This window comes from Heterocephalus glaber, unplaced genomic scaffold (assembly GCF_053883595.1).
Source record: "Heterocephalus glaber isolate CG9 unplaced genomic scaffold, H.glaber_assembly_v1.0 deba00000594, whole genome shotgun sequence".
NCBI classification, from domain to species: Eukaryota; Metazoa; Chordata; class Mammalia; order Rodentia; family Bathyergidae; genus Heterocephalus; species Heterocephalus glaber.
This window is the reverse complement of record NW_028258151.1, coordinates 385720-403884: the sequence shown is the minus strand read 5'-3', so window position 1 is coordinate 403884 and position 18165 is coordinate 385720. Positions and strand designations below refer to the sequence as shown.

General features: G+C 35.5%; 1 protein-coding gene across 3 annotated transcripts in view; it reads left to right on the top strand.

The window, feature by feature from the left end:
- The window catches only part of LOC110345624 (regulating synaptic membrane exocytosis protein 1-like), a 222389-nt gene that overhangs the window by 17917 nt on the left and 186307 nt on the right, over positions 1-18165 (top strand). The window contains exon 2 of one of the 3 annotated variants that reach the window (XR_015448881.1): positions 1-18165. This exon is cut by the window's left edge and continues 16014 nt beyond it; it is cut by the window's right edge and continues 26740 nt beyond it. The exons of the other annotated variants lie outside the window; for them this stretch is intronic. The gene's annotated coding sequence lies outside the window, so the exon portion shown is untranslated. 3 annotated transcript variants of the gene reach the window in all.

Sequence of the window (18165 nt, the reverse complement as noted above, 5' to 3'; positions counted from 1 at the left end):
TTTGTAATCTACTTAAATGTGCGGGAAGAATACAATCCATGTCCCTACCACCACTGTCTCTCTCCATGTCTCTGCGGGGATGTTCATCATATAACACCCTTAGATAGAGAACAGTTGCCTCTGATCTTACTTAAAATGGTTGCTAAGGAACTATTCATGGCAACTTAGATATGAGTTGAGACTGAGACCTTCCTTTCAGGAGTAAAAGAGAAAAAGTAAAGAAAATTTACAGGAAGGATTTTGACTTACAGACTCCTGTGTAGTGGTTTCTGGTATCAAGGAGAAAGTTCCCCTTCCCAATTTGTGAAGTTCTGGGTGTTCGAGTAAACCATGAACCTAATTCCACCATGTTACTCTCCTGGACTTCTGAGGACTGCCATGGGGAAGTAAGTTTACACAGCTGGAGTTCCAGTGAAAGGTATACTTCCTTTTTCTATAACTCAGTGGGTTAGAAAGTCATCTTTAAAGCACAGGAGTTGATCTGTAGCTGTACTAAGTTCTTGAGAAAAGTGGTTGCTTCTGTGGGATGGGAAATAAGAGTAGTTGAGCAGCTCTACTCAGTTCTCACTGCCCATTTTAGGCAACATAATCATCAGCCCAAGGCGACACTAACCCTGATCAACCTCAATCCAACAGAAGTGCCCCTACATGTCTATCATGCTTTATGTTTCTTAATATTTATTTTGCTTAGATTTGAGAGGCCAGCAATCAGAGGTCATTTCATGGTGTCTTGAATGTCAGATTTCTCCTTTTCCTATTTCTGAAGCCATGTGCAATGTATACTTTTCCCTTCATCCATGAGAGTGACTTATATTCCTTTGTGACAAGGAAAATACGATTTCCAGTGCTTGCCATAAAGCAGGTGAATTATACTATAAACAATAGTTTGCATTTTTTGCCAGTTGCAAACATTCGGACATTTATTAGAGGTAATTTGAGCACCAACCCAGACATTTCTTCTGGCAAACTGAATGTTAGGGATCTCTTTGTCTACAAAAAATTTAAAAGTGGTTACAAGGACTGACTGAAATTAAAACCCAGCCAAAATTTTTACAGTAGCATCATAGTAAGAAATTTCTAATTCTGTACAGGTTAGGATAAATTAGTTCTAAAAACTAAAGGCATAACTTAGGTAAGACTAAATATACTGTATAAGATTTAGTTGTGAAGGTGTCAAATTATTCTTGAATGTTTGTAGTTAGAGTAACTTAGGTATTTTAAATTTGTTTTTAGAGTAATTTTGATACATTTATATACCAATGCTATCTAATATTTATTGATTATAAAATACAGGCTTCTCTGTAGGCATGCAAGTGCATGCCTATAATCCTAGCACTCTGGGAGGTTGAGACAGAAGGATCCGAAGTTTGAGCCCAGCCCAGGCAATTTAGTGACTTAGTAAGATCCTGTTTTAAAACAAAAAATTAAGAAAGGGCTGAGTATGTACCTCAGTGAGAAGATTTAATCCTTAGTAATGAAAACAAAACAAAAACCAAACTTCTCACTCTGTAAAATTACCAAAATCAAATCACACAAATTGTTAACAGTCTCCATCTCATTTTTGTCAAACAAATTTGTGATTTATTCAAAGCACCATAATTTACTCTCTTTAAGGAGCAAATGTAACTCTTTGGGTAGAAATGACTTCTGAATGCTGCCCTCTCAAATCTAAGTGAAATGAATATTAAGAAACATAAAACATGATAGACATGTAGGGAGACTTCTGTTGGACTGAGGTTGATCAGGGTCAGTGTCACCTTGGGCTGATGAGCTTTGTGCTTCCTGTATCACTCTCAGTTTCTTAAATGGGGTGGGAATTCAGCATATATCCATTGTCTGAGAAGTTTATATAATCATGTATACAGAGTTGCCTTAATCCTGTTTGAGGCACTTGCTTTTTGTAAAGATGACACCAATTTCCATGAAGCAAAAATATCTCTGAATTATGCATACAAACCCCAGGCCTCCTACATGTGAGCCCCTCGCATGGTGCTAGGAACCCCTGTATGCTGGCACTCTTGTGTTTACGAGACATGGTGTCTAATGATGTGTGCACACATCTTTTTCTTTATCAGTCATGTTCTTTATCTTTTCCTGATCTTGTTGCATATCTTTTTCTTCTTTGCTTTCAGTTTCTCTCCAACTATTGTCAGGCTGCTCCAGAAGAAATAAGTCTAGTGACATATGAGGCAGTTTGCCCTTCTTTAAAGAACAGCTGTGAGTGTAAAAGGCCAGCATCATGAACTAGGTTTGGTTGGTGTAGGTGGTCCATGCAGACTTCCAATTGTTAACATGTGTCTTTTCAAACATCTGTGAGCCTTTTCACACAAGAATACCCAGCATCCTTTGCCCCACAGACTGGCTGCTGGTCCTTCGTTTGGAGACTGGAGTGCAGTTGCTGACAGTGTCAGAGACAGCAGAGCCTAGGAAGTCATTTAACTGCTCTGTACTGGAATTTGCCCCTCTAATGGGTGTGTGGAGGATTACATGAGTTACTCTTTATAAAACACTTTAAATAGTGTCAGACACATAGCAAGCACTGTCAAGGTGTTTGATGTGTCAAATATATAAAAATGGGCATGGAGAAAGCATAGCGATGAGAAAAATGGTGATATTTAGGAAGAAAAAAAGGAATTCTTTATTTCTAATGCAAATATTTCAAGTTCTGTTGGTTGGTGCTTGGAAAAGCTGAAATGTGTTCCAGAGGTAGCTCTCCAACCTGGTAGGTAACTTGCTTCCATCAAAACCCAACTGGAGTAACTAGAATTCAGAAAGATTGTTTCATAGGGTGTTTGAGAAAGTGTAAGCTGTTTCTAAGATTTCAGAGGATTTTCTCACAGACCCCAGAGCTGAACCCGTTGTCCTACTGAGCAATGATATAATTTTACTTCTCTGTATTCTTTCTAAAAATTCACTGCCTACTCTTTTTCCAGTGCTTACTGAGTCATCTAAACCAATTGGTATTTATATTTCTAAGAATTCACTCTATCTTTGAGTAATTCTAAGCTGATTTAGAAATCACCCTTATAAAATTATTGTTGCTCTAGATTTCTGAATATATTATTATTATTATCAGTTTCCTAATCTTGGAACTATTCCTTTGTAGAATCATGACAAATGAAGATATGGTTTTTAAAAAATGTCTTAATCCAAAAGGTTCATTAGTAAATTTTATGTCAAGAATTTTATTCATAGGCAAACCCTTTGTAATCTCATGCTGAACCTATTTATTCTAACTTCCGTAGGCAGTGATGTAATTAAGTTAATTAGCTGCTACCAATTAAAAGGGGAGAGAGAAACCATAGGCAGACACATTAATTTATGTACCAATACAGTACTTATTTACTTATTTACAGTTCAGGGGATGATATTGTAGTGATGACAACCAAAGTGCTTACTCTCAGGGCCCTTCCATTCTGATAGAGTAAATACATGGTACAGTAGAATTGGAGGCATTTATATTAGAGTGTTTGAATAAAACCTCACATTATTATTGTTCAACCCACTGTGTGACATGATAAAATTTTAACCTCTCTGCACTTTGGTTTCTCTGCGTAAAAAATGTGAATAATAAAACTACTTCAAAGGGTTGTTTTGAGTTAATGTATGTAAACGCTTGCTATTATTGTTGATTAGTTATATAACATCATATCAAGTAAGGGAGTAACTGCAGAGCGAAAGGAGGGTAAGGCAGTAGAGGATGATACAGATGAAATTTCAGATAGGATAGTCTGGATAGCCCTCTCTGATGAAGGGATAATTTAAACAGAACCCTGACCAAAGTAGAAAAATAAATATATTAATATCTGATAAAGAAGTCATCCAGGCAGAGGGCACAGTTAGGAAAAGTGGTATGAAGTAGCAGAGGACTTACACATTCAGAGTAGCATATGTATCAGTGTGAGGAAAGTTCAGTGAGTCAGAGCTTGAGGACGGACGAGAGCTTGGAGCAGATGGGGAGGCTATGTAGGGCCTCGTGGAACACAGCTTTCAGCGGTGGGTTTTGTTCTACATAATGAAAAGCCAGTGGAGGCCTGACTGAGAGGGGATGGCAGGACTCTGTATGAAGCATATACTGTGAGGGGCCCAGTGTGGTGGTGAGGAGACCCCACAGCACTCTTCCAGAGGAGAGATGACCAGAGCTTGAACTGCAGCTGGAGTGTGTGCTAGTTCCTGAGTAGAGGTTGAATGCAAGAATAGATTTCAAAATGGAGTTGACTAGATTTTCTGGCCGGTGTGATTCGTGTGAGTGGAAAGAAAAGAATCAAAAATGATTTCAGTTTTGGAATGGACATGCCATTTGTTGTGACAGTATATACTTGGAGAAGAGGTCTAGTTGGACCAAGAGTTTATTTTGGGACATAATAACCTTGAGATGATGATGAGATATACAGTTGGAGACCCTGAGCAGTGGTTGAATATTTAGATTAGGGGTTCAGAGCAGTGTTAGGGCTGAAGATATAAATTTGAAGTGGTCACCTTGTAGGTACGTTAAGGAGCAAAGGACTTGTATTTGAGCACCATGCCAAGGCAGATAAAGAAGAGAAAAGAGCTGAAGATGGAGCTGCAGACATGCTAACTTTCAAGTGGAGAGAAGAAGAAGAGCCAGAAGATCAGAGAGAAGAGGTCAAGAGTGAAATAGAGGAAAACCAGAGAAGAGTGGAGACCTGGAAGCCACATGAAGAAATGTGTTTTAGAGAGGCAGAGTGAAAAGGTCCTAGCAAACTCTTGTGCAGAATGGAATGATGGTGAAAACACTTCTGGGAAGTAGTGAAAAAAAAGACATAATTGGGGTGGATTCAAGAGAAAAAGGGAAAGTGCAAGGATGGATTGCATTTTTGGAAAAGTTTTGATGTAAATGAAACATACGAGGCATTATTTAGAGAGAATGTGGATTTTTTTTCCCTTTTAAGGGACATACAAGCACGAGTTTATGGACTATTGAGAAGAGATTTGCCAAGAGTTTAAAAGAAAAATCTTAATAGTGCACAAGACAGAGGAGATCATTTTAGGCTTCAAGTACTTAAACTTGAACATAAAAGAGGAAGAATGGTCTATTGGTATATATACATCATACATTATAACTGAGAAGAGGTACATTAAGTGATAGAGACTCTGAAGGTAATAAATACGGAAGTTATAGAAAGATGTAGAGCTTCTTTGCTCCTCCTCTAGAAAATATAATGCCAATCTAAGAGCACCAGGAAGGGGCATCAAAGGGGAAAATACAAAATAGTAGCTTCAGAGAGTGTGTTAGTGAATTGAACAGAAAAATATAAAAAGTTGCCAGCAATACTGATAATTTGAGAAGTTAGATCATAAGTATAATTTGAATTCACTTAGTATGGATGCACGGTTTTCTTTATCATGTTCAGCTGCTTGATTGTAGGCATGGGATAAGGGGAGAGTTGGAACATACTTTAAAGGGGAAGTGAACTGAGGGTCTATGTCACGCTGCGATTATACCAAATCATGGCCGTGAAATCTAAGTGCACAGGGGACTATGATAGACCCAGTGAATTATACATAGTTCTGGGCTGAAAATTTGCAAAGCAGGATTTCTGAAGTGACAGCAGAAGAAAGGAACATGATTTTGAAAAAGTGAAATGTTTACAGTTGAGAATTTGTAATGTAATTGCAAGATCTGGCAGGTGGTTCAGGCAGTGGGTGGCATGCGCACTGCGATTACTAAGACTGGTGACCGGAGACGTAGTAGAAAGGAAACCAGTAAGCAGAAATCTTACTGATGAAGGTTTGTTTCCAGGAAACAACAAAGGTTGGTGGATATATAGGTTCATGCCTGTGCTTTGACTTTTTAAGAGATTTTCTGGGGAAAAGATAATTTAGCACCTACAATATTAAGGCATCTGAAGTGATCAAAATATACACTCAGTAATCACTTTATGAAGTGCAAATTCATTTTGTATGGGAGGTGAGAACCCTGTACAAATAATTTAAAAGTAGGGTGAAAAGTGCTGCATGAAACAATAGAGATATTAGCTAAAGTACAAAGCAGGTTTAGCTAGTTACTTTCAGATGATGAATCCAGGAGAACTTTGGATTTTAGAAGTGCCTTTCAGGTGGACTTTGAAGGATGGATAGGACTTCAGCACAGGAATAGAAAAAGAGAATTTGAAACACAAAGGGCAAAGAGTGTTAGCAGTGCATGGGAGTAGCCATTACAGAAAGCAGCAAAGAACATGAAGAGGGGAATCTGAATGAACCCAAGTAGGATTCTAATGCCAAGTGAAGGCCTTTTTTACTCAGGAAGCAAGAACTGCAGCAAAAAGTAAAGGCACACCAAAAAGTTTTTCAAAAAATAATGACATTATCAGATGTGGGCTTCAGAAAGGGAACTTATGTGTTCTTGTGTTAAGGATAGAGGAGGAAGACTGAGAAAAAGAGTTGGAGGTAATAAACTAGCACAGGCAGGGTATCATTTGTGTTTGTTTTACAACTTACAAACATGCACTGTGGCTGCTAATAGTGACAGTGGTATTGAGAGGAGGTATGGACAAACTAATGAAATCTAATAGAAATTTTGTCAATAAGTGTTGACCACTGATTGGATGTGGTACTGAGGAAATGGGGAGTAATGTCAAGAAAAGGAAAAGGTCTTGACTGTGGCTGACCTGGAGGAACACAGTGTCATTCATAAATAAAAGTAGAGTACAATGGAAGAAAAGGACCAAATAAAGATGGGATGAATTCAGTTTTGGCGTACTAAGTTTGGGATGTCCAGGTAGCATCCAGATATAGTTACCCAGGAAGCAATTTGAAATTTTCAAGACTGGCACTTGGGAGTCATCTATACATGGCGCAAGTCGCAAGACTGTTTAAGATACCAACCAAGAGATGAGTATAAGAGATCAGTAAGTAATGTCAGATGGAACCTGTGACACATTTAGGTGATGGGGAGAGTAAGGAGGAATGGCCAGAGACTTGAGGACGAGGCAAGTGACAGCCAGACAGAAAACAAGTCCAGGAGATTGCAGTGTTATTCAGTCCAGGAGAAAACTTTTTTAAAGAGTGAAAGGGTTGTTTAATAGTGTCAAAAGTTCCAAAGAGGTTACAATAAGAACTGGAAATATGCCCTTGGATTGTGTAACTAGGAAATCACAGTTTGATGGACAGTAGGAAAACAATGTCAATGACAATATGAACCACTGCAGCTTAACTCTTGTCTGTTGACACACACAACTATCTTATCACCAGAGGGGGAGATAGTAAAAGCATTGTAAACATGAAAATGTACTCAAATTTATAGCTGTCTGGGGCCAGTTAATATAAGATTCAAAGAGTACCACTTACTCCAATAAACTCTGAAGGAATCAGTAAATTATGCTACAATATAATAGATGTTCATAATATTGAAACAGGAGTGTTTAAGATTAATTCACATTAAAAACACTTGGTTTAAAACTTGGTGATACTACATGTAATGTGGTATCCTGAATTTGGTCCTGGTATAGTAAAAGGACATTGGTAAAAAAACTAGTGAAATCTAAATATTCGATAATTTAGTTAATAACCATGCATCAAAATTAATTTTTTACTATAATTTACCATGTAATGTGCAATGTTAAGGGAGATGGAATGGACAGTGTTGGAAACTGTCTTTAGGATCAGCAAATCTGGCATTATTCCAAAATTTAAAAGTTTATTTAAAAAACTGACCGAAAAAAATCCGAAACCAGTGGCACGTGTAATGTAAAATATTTCCTCCCCAAATAATTAATTAAGTAAAGATGCTTGGTGCTTATGTAGCTAAGTGTTAGTTCGTGAAAATTTTATTTCTGAGAACTAATTCATTTCATATGAGTTTTTATATAAATGAGGCATGATCATGAGATCAGAGTAAAACCGAAAAAAATCTCTTCAAAGCAATCTCCTTTCTCTAGTTGATTTTTAGATCTATAGTTTAAATAGCCAGTCCCAAAAGAGCCTTTTTATACAATGAAATCATTGATAGTTTTTTTATCTGTATTTGGTCTTTCCTCATAAAAAGTAGTTCATTCATATTTATGGTTTTCCTTGCTAATGACTTAAGATCAGAGGGAAATAACTGCTCACAATTTATTAAACAAACAAAAAAGTACTTATTTTCCTTTCTTGGGTTATATTTGAGCTTAGTGGGTAATGATTTGCAAGTATCGTGAACATTATCAAAAAGCAGAGCTGTCTTTCTGGAAGTCTTGGATAATAAGCTATGGATGCAGCTGAGGCAGGCACTTCTCTCTCTGATCTCCTTTTGGGTTGATTCAAGCTTGATTGAAGTTTAGGATGCAGAGCCTGTGGATTTGGAGTGCTGGCTGTATTTTTGTGTCTTTTCTGCATAGGAAAGGGAGACAGTCTACTTTCCTGTTCAGTTTTGCTAACTACTTAGGACAACCACTCTAAACTGCCTTTGCTTGCCTCTTTCTTTATTCTTTTTTCCCTCACTTTTTGGTAACCTGTTTGATGGATTGTAGTTTTGTCTTGTTAAGCACTTGCATGTTTGATACTTGAAGTGATTTTATTTTGCTGTTGGGTAAATTCTCCCATGAAAACCCTTGATAGTTGAGAACTAGGTCAAATCTTGTGATATGATGAGGAATATAAAACACTTAAAATGTTCTCAGCTTTCTACAAAACATTTGGTAGACTAGGGCTGAAAGAACATTTGTCATAAAGAAAGCCAAGTTTCTATCTTTATCTCTAGGGGAAACAGGCCTTGCTGACCCAAGAACCAGTCTGGTAATACAGCATCATCTGGAGACATTTATTCTTAGGTTGCTTCCCGTAAAGGAATTTAGTGAGTTAAAGCTTAGGAGCTGTTCATTTATACTTTATTAAATAAAGTGTGAGGATTTGTTCCCCTCTCCGTGTTTCCTTGTTCCTTTGTTTTATGCATATGAAAATACTGATAGAAATCTGAGAGTGTTGCCTTAACTAGCAGCACACTATGGCTTGTGTTGTTATGTTTCCTCCTGTTCAAGAATGACGTGTAACACAGTCTAAGCTCCTCGGCAGCAGAGTCCATGCAAACCTGTCCTTGCCACAAAAATGCCTGATACCTAGTAGGTAGTTGATGAACTCTCTGCACTTATCAACGTATGAATATGCTTGTTGAAAATTGGAATATATCTATTTTTCTTATAATGCTAAGGGTTAATTGGGAATAATTTATGGTAATTAATTCCACTTTTTGCTTTTCTCTGTCATCTTTTATTTTGGATAATCACACCTTTCAACAATTGGATTGGCCAATTTGGACAATTAACTGTGCTTTTGCCTGAGCTCACACACCATTTGCCCTCCCACCCCAGCTGCAGTATTTTGAATTCATTGTGATCATGTCTATGCTAGAGCCCCATTTATTATCTGTAAAGTGAAGATAATGAGACTCCTTAGTGTTTATGAGAAAAAAAATCAGGAGAGGGTCATGCATATGATAAATTAAATGTTATTTTCCTTCTTTTTATTTGAATCAGGAATTGTGGGAAGAATTCCAATGGGACAAATAGTTGTTAAAGGGCTGCAAAGCAGGTAATTAAGTATAAATGCAATGGAGAAAAATGCTTTTATAGATAATTGGTATTCTATTAGTTTGGAATATTTGTCTGTTGGGCTATATAAAAATGGACTACTTAGAGGAAATATTTAACAGCATTGTTGGTTGATATAAATTACAGTGCCCTTTAGCACAGTTTGTGAGAGACACAAAGGTACCAAATGATCCAGCTAGTCAAGTTCATGCTTGGATTATTTTGTAGTCTAATTTGAAGAAATAGTAAAAACTTTAGTTAGGACTAAAATAAAGTTAGGACTTTGTAAATATATTCATTATTAGCACCAGTCTGACTTATTTTGACTTTGCTTAGCCCAGCTGGGGTCTTACCTATATTATTTTACAAATATTACCTTGGTGATTTTAATGCTGATGTTTTTAGTATTTTGTTAATAGTAACCATAGATTCTATTTTATGTTTGATCAATTGGGTGAAGAATGGGTAGTGTCCAATTGACTCAGTTTAGACATGAACTTTAGATGATTAAAAATCTATTTCATCTCTAGAAACTGTTCCATATTTATTTAGACAAATGTCTTCCATCTCAGTTTCACTTTAGTAATGTAGACATGGATTTAAAGGTCTAATATTATCAAGTATGAAATGATATAACATAATGTTAAAAAACACAACTGTGAAACTGCAGATATAAAGCTAATATCTTTTGATTGTTCACATCATTCCCTGCTCAGCACTGAACAAACAGCAGATTCAAAGACAAAACATTGCTATCACTTCAAAGATATGGTTGATATCCCTTAACTAAGGTAATGAATAAATTTATATAGAATTCAAGGTATAATGAGAGCCCAAACATTTCTACTTGAATTAATATCAGTGTGATGACTAGTCAGGATGTGTATTTTAACTACATAAATGTATTTTATGTTATCACTTTACAAAGGATGGATATATTGTACTATTAATTAAATCCTACCCAGATGACCACAGATCATAAGTGTTGTTCTGGCTGTGTGATGTGAGGATGAATAGATATTATTATTAAATATATTTCAAATATTAGAAAGCCCAATGATAATTACTTATCCCATAAGTGACAATTAAAGATATATTCTAAGTCTGTTTAGATCCAAAATGGTGTTCTGTTCCTTTAGCATATTGCTATTCCAGGATAACTACTGCTCCTGGATTAACTGATCTGAACTGATTAGAGGTACGGGAGAGAGGGAGAAGAAATTTTTAAATGAAAATTGAAAATTTATTTTCCCCATACATTTTTACTGTACAATAGGGAAGTAGGGAGAAGACAAGAAAAATCCTCAATGTATGTGCACTATTCTGAGCTTATGTTCAGCAGTCTCTGACAGAGCCTGGATACATATATACAGATAATGGAGCTACTCTGAAAGATAAAGACATTCAGAGTATTTAGACCTCACTGACTCACAATTTTCTAACTTGTTATTGCACTGTTTTGTGCAATAGTTTGCAAAATTTTATAGCTAACAGCATACCATGATAAACTCAAACAATATTGAATATATATTAGTGTATCCTGCAATGAAAAAAGAGTCACAGTGAATTAGAATTGAAAGGCTAGTTTGGGCTAAATAAAGGCAGGTGCTATTAATTGATTGATTATAAAAAAGCATTAAAATTCTTAAGAGCATACAGTATTCAGTATGTGACTATGAATACTTGGCTGTGTGACTATCTGGTAGGGTTTTTTTTTTTATTACCTAGGAGGGAACTACATCATTGAATGGCACTGAAAGGATGTTGTTTAACTGGTAGAGAAATTTACACTCCCTGGTATTCTGGCTATACACCAATAGGTAGCGCTTATGTTTTGGACTTTATCATTCCTTTTGAAAAAGAGGAATTATTGGCATCACTATCAAAAAATCTTACAAATGGGAATAAAAATAAGTGGCCAGCTTTCAAATTGCCAGGCAACCAAATGCATATGTAAATTGCCATTTCTTAGTTTTATTTCTAAAACCACACAGGTTTTGTTTTGTTTTGTTTTGTTTTACAAAATTGTACTCTTGTTTCACGGTTGATGTCTTGGAAGATTTTATTCTTTATAAGCTGGAATGTTAATATGCTCCACACAAATTGTAGCAATCAGTACTAATATTTTTTCAAATAAAAAAGTGCATGCTCATTCTTTTAAGCACTTAAGCAATATGTAATTATATGAATGAGAAATGAAGCCCTTCTGATACTTCAGCCACATTCTGCAGACATATGTATATGTGATGATTCTAGAAATTCTTCACGTAAACAAATTTATACATATTTATGTATACATTTTGTATATACATATAGTAAAAACAGAAATCATTAAAACTGTTCTGAAGTCTGTTTTTTTTCATTTAATAGTACATCCTAATAATTTTTCATTCAGAATATATAAGATGACATTACTGTTTTTAATGATATTCTCTTGTTTGCTTGAACAATGTTTATAGTTAAGTAATTTTATTGATAGTTTCTTCTTTTCATTATTTGAAATAATGCTCAAAGATCATTTTTCTCCATATATCTTGTAAAGTGATTAAATTTGAATTGATTTTCCTCTGTTTTATCCAATTCTCTTACAGAGGGTATATTAAAATCATTACAAGTTACTGAGTTATGAAAAATTAGGAAGAATAACATGGATAATCTTAAAACTCGCAAATAATATTTATATCTATATATTAGGTTAGTCTGCTATATATACTATAAACCAGTGAATAATACTTTTTTCTTCCAAGTTCTTGAGTTTCTGGAAAACACTGTGGTGTTTTCTCAATCTTGACTGAGTTGAGATTTTTAAAATTTTGATTCCTATGTGGCATCAGTTGGAGCCTCTAGAGATGGCGCTTGGGCTTGGTAAAGCTGCCTGGATGATTCCAATGTGTAGCCAGTGTTGAAAACTACTTAACTCAAAAAGTTACTTGTTTTGAATGAGACGGTTCCTGGAGAAAAACAGAGCAAGCAAGAAAAAGACCAATAAATTCTAATAGAAAGTGTACAACAAGTTAGCCTGTCACCAGTAACTTCATCTGTGAGACACATAGCCACATAATGCTGTTTTCTGTAATAAAAGGTAAGTCCCTATTTTCAGGCTTTATTTGGCCAGAGAAAATCAAGGGAGAAACTGTAGCTTTTTTTTTTCAGTCTCACAGAGCTTTACTAATTTTTTATTTATTTTTATTAGTACATGTTTGTAGTACATAATGATCACATTCCTCACAGGACCTGCAAATTGTCGCATTTTGCGATGAGCAGGGCTCTCCTATTGTCAGCTGGAACAGCTCCCGGAGCCTCTCCTTCACACCTCCTGCCTGAGCTGCATTTTGTATTTCTTTTCCATGTGCATCACTCTCAAATTTTGTTTTCTCCCCTGGTAGAGGATACTGTTCAGGAGAGCAGGCCTTGGGCTGTTCCAGTTCATTGTGTCCCTCGTGTCAGGAGTGGTGCTGCCGCAGCCAGAACTTGATCAGCATTGGCTGTATAAGTTCATGATTAGCACTTTGTGTTTAAAAGGAGGGTAAATGTAATCAGGGAATAGAAGGAACAGCATTTGAGCAGATTGTTTGGTTTTTCCCCTTTTGAAACTCTTTATGCTGAAACAAAAACAAAGGGCTTCGTATTTGGAAATAAGGATTTTGTTACGGAAATAGTTTTGGGAAAAGGAAACTTTGCATTGCATACAAATACAGGAAAATGTGAGGAAATAATAAAGAAGATTATTGGGGGAAGTAGATATATTTAATAAGGTAATGTGGTAATGTGTTAGTAGGCAGAATGCCATTATATACTTTTCTCAAAATCCTGTGTTGTATTTAAGCAAGAAATGATTCAAAAGAGATTTGGTTCCCATGACAGTTCACTTTAATGAGAAGTGAAAAGATTTGAGATGGGATAAAGACAATTATCTAAAAACTCTGGTTCAGTTCAGCCCTGGAATGGGATTTTGAAAATTCTAAATTATAAGAAAATATTCTAAAACTTCAGCTGAGACAGCTAAAGGTATAAAAGTTATCATTTTTAGCATCTAAAATTAAAATTAACAGGACTGATATGGCACAAGTAAGAATAAGAGTAATTCTAACATGCTCCAGTTTTCTATAAAACTTTGCTATGAAATATCCATTCCAGTTGTCAAAGAAATAATGGAATAATTTAGTCTAAGTTAGCAAATTTTATTTGCATATTTGAGAAAATAACTAGTAATATTTTAATGGTCAGTGACATGATACATGTGATGACAACTATTGCCAGGTTAAGAAAGACGATTTCACTCTGTGCTTTCAGAAATAGGAACATTCAATGTACATGGGAATAAAGATTTAAATCTGCGAAGATAGTGGATGTGTATCTTCTTTTCTCATATTTATAATCACTAGTATTTTCAATAAATGATTTGTTCTCTGCACTTATTCCTTATAATTTTAGGTGCATACTTCTAAAACAGTTTCAGATTTGTCATCTCAGGAAATATAATGAAGTGAGCTTATTTTTATAAGGTACTTTCACATGTGACCATGTTTTCTCCACAAAATTAGGGCACATTGTTGGAGTTAAAGTTTTATCCTTTTATTTATTATTTTTGAACGTTTTTGGTTTTCCTTGTATAATCATTCATCAGTTTCTGTACGAGCCTCACTAAGATAATTTCCTGTCACAGACAGAGGGATCTGGTATTTGTGGTTTCAAGTGGCCACTAACACAGAATTTAGGAGCAATACTGTTTTGTTAAAAGCTGTTCTTATAAGAGAAAACAAACTAGGTTTATTGAAATATACATAGTTCATTATTTTTTTATTTCTCACTCCCAGTCCACCACAAGGAAACAGAGAAGTAGCATTTTATTAATGTTAAGTGAGTGATGACCATTAAGAAAAATTCTAATTCCCATTGAAATATGTAGTTCAAGACTCTTTAAATAATATATTTCTATCTTTATTTAGAGTATTTCAAAAATAAGTGTAAACTTACAAATAACAAATAAGATTATTATAGTAAAACCTGAAACCAAATGAACTTGGTGTCATTTTAAACGATAGTTTCCCAGAACTTAGAAAGTGTAAATATTTTGTGGAATAAGAATTATAGGGCTGGGGATTTAGCTCCGTGGTTCCGCTGCCTGCCTCACAAGCGCAAGGTCCCCAGTTTGATCCCCGCTACCAAAAAAAAGAATTATATTGCTGGTGGAAGGAGCCTAGAGATTAGTCAGTACATGCTCTTGTTTTGCAGGTGAAAAACTGAGACTCGTGTAGCTAACTACATAGATATGAAATATAACCAGAATCCAAGCTCCCTTGATTCCCTGGTGACTGCTCTTCCCTCTCCTATTTTACTGATTTTGAAGTGAATCAGACCCAAGTATTTGTCCTATGATCCACCATTTCTTTAGCAAACTTAGAATTCCTTTTCCCTCAAGAAAATAAAAATTTTCCTTTTCCTATGCTCTACATCATGCCAGAAAGTTTACAAATGGAAATGATATTAACGTAGCCTGAATTCAAATGCATCTGGTGTAGGTATTTAGATTATATTAAAGTAAAGGTCAGAATTGGAGGAGTTGGAATAGATTATAGACAGACCTCATATAAGTACAAAGACCAGCATATACCATATATATATAAAAATTGGCCACATATAGATCATTTTTATAAAGCCACTAAAAATAGAAATAAATCCCATCTAATTAAATTACTTATTATTGATACTAATAATTTTGACTCTTGGAGTAGGTTTTTTTTTTCTTTTTTTGGTACGGGGAGTCGAACTCGGGACCTTGCACTTGTGAGGCAGGCGGCAGAACCATTGAGCTAAATCCCCTGCCCTGGAGTAGGTTTTTGTAATTACAGTGTCCTGTATCCATGTATAACTCCTATTCAGAATATCAAACTCAAATAGACTTACCTTAAGAAACTTAATTCTTTACAGTTTGAAAATAGGAAGTGGTGAATAATTTCATCAAATGTTTCTATGTATGCACTTAAAAGACTCATGTAAAACCTCCAGAGAAATACTTCCTTAATGACATATACTTAAATATAGGCTATTTATATCAAAACTCTAACTTACATATGGTTATGAAATGAAAGAGAGTAGAAATAAAATTTGTTAGGATAATCTTAAGAATTGGCCCAGAGAAGCATAACTTTATTCTATATTTTAAGTAAAATTTAAATAAATTATATGAATTATAGCCTTTTATGGATAACCTGTTATCTTAGTATAATCGTAATAATAATGAATTTATGATTGCTATCACCTCCGTGCTTCAAATAATTTCAAAGGATGGGACAGAAAGGAGCAGGGTGGAGGATGCAGAAAGAGGATAGCACAGGAAATGGTGAAGGACAAAATAATTGTAAAAGAGAAATAGACTAATTGCTGGGACTGTCTGTATCACAGATACTTCTCTGCCTCCATTTCTACATGAGGTGTCCTCTCAGAGACTCTGGTGGGACTCTCTGCCTTTATCTCTGCAGCAGTCATCTTGCTCTGTTTCTTGTCTTTCCTCCCTAGTTGATTCTGATTTGCTTTCAGTTATCTTATCACAGAGGCAGCCATGGTGCCCAGTGCCCAGTGGAGTGATTATGGTCCCTGATCAATGAACACTAACTGCAGTTATTGGAAAAATACTCAGTTATTGTAAAGAAACATGTATCTCTGTATTTGACCATCTTTACTACATTGAAAACTAAAACAGACCTTTTTGGTTGATAAGTGATTTCCTTCTGAATTTTTTAAGACCACATACCATAGGCAGGGAGAAGTACTAGGGGGGTGGAGTGTAACTTCACTTCCCCCCCAAAATTTCTCAGCTCTACCTCAATCACAAGTAAACAAAATCCAATTTAACGCCAGTGTGAGTTCAACTTCAGAGCAATTCCATAGGCTTGTCTTCCAATCAGATTTCTATCCTAACACAGTCATTTCAAAGCTGCTCCCATCAAATCACTAGCTATTGGAAGCAATTTCAAATCTTAGGAACATTTTAATGTACCTTTTAATTATTTCATAATTTCATCAAAACACAATCTGTAAAACCAAAGTCTATCTCAAACCTCTTGCTTTGAGGGCCTGCTGGACCTTTGACGGAAGTTCTTATCTTTGATACCTGCAAGTAAAGCTGTAGCTGAATAACTGCACAGAGAGCTCTTCATCTCAAGTTCCTGTGGCAAGTACTGTTTTAAGTTCTCTCTCAGTCCTTTGTGAAAGATCTGGGACGTGGGAATAGAAGAGTGAGCATCCGAGTGTGCCTTGTAAACAGTTGAAATTAAATTTCAGAAATCATCTAGACCAGTTTTGTGGCAATTTGACCTGGTGTTACCTCTAGAATTTGCTTCAGCTCATCATTGAAACACATAAATTGTTTTCAAATTTATGTTCAGAGTGGTTTGAAAACTGTTGGCACCTAACATAAAAAGTAACAGAGATGAAAATGGAACATATTAACACTGAATATAAGTTATGATGAACCAGTTTGTCAGTTTTCAAATATTACAATTATCTACTTAAAAATACTCCACTGTACTCAGTCACCTTCCCTAGCTGTTTACCCTGCTTACCACATAAAAAAAAACTCTAGTGCTGTGATGTGTTTATTTTTAGGTTACAATGTTAGTGCAATATTTTTTTATTTAACAATTATCTTTTAATTACCATATGTTTCTCTTCTGAGATATATATAGTAATTCACACTAGTCATAAGTGACATTGGTAGCATTACTGAGATTTATAGATTAGTCACTTTGAGATGTGGATACCACAAGTGGAACTCAAAAAAAGCTCTGGCAGTATTATGCTGTTTCATAATGCCCTTGAACTATATTTGTAGGAAAAACACCTTTGCTACCAGGCTGAATTTGTGTGTGTGTGTGTGTGTGTGTCTTTAACAAAAGGGATGAGATAAATCTCAGCATTTAAACTGTGTGAAAATTGGACTTCTGTTAACACTGAGACCAATGATAAAGCAGACATGTTGCATAAAAACATACAGTTAAAAGAAGGAAGGAAAAGAGAGGAGAAGAGAGTAGAAGAAGGGAGAGGAAGGGAGGGGAGGGGAGAGAAGAGGACAGGAGGGGAGAAAAAAAATATACAGAGAGAAAGAAGCCAAAGATAGCCAGATGGGTGTTTTCCTAGGGGGTTTTCTTGCAGTTCTGAGTAAGATGAGAGATTAATAAATTAACTCCACTCCCCCACTTCTCAGATAAATACACAGTTTAGTGTTATACTAAATAATTTTGAATTCAAAGAAAGAGGAGGAATGAATATTTTATCAAGTCACATAAATTTACTAATCAAATAAATTTCATTTTCACCTCCATATTTTATTCTGGAAACCAGACAAGATCATTTATGTGTCAATTACCAATATGCCAGAGAACAATATTACCTGATTTAAGTGTTACGGATTATTTGTCTAGTACCATATATTTTACATTTGCATTGCCTTCATTTCTGTAAGAAAATATATAATCACATAATTAATCTCCAGAGAAATTATTTTTTAAAGGCATAAGATCTTCTCAGTAAAATAGGCTTGGTTTGGATGTGGCAAATGGGTAAACTGAAGGTCTACAAGAGCTCTTGCTGGAGAAAGAGATGAGCTAGTCAGCACATGTAGTTCTCCCTGGGTCAT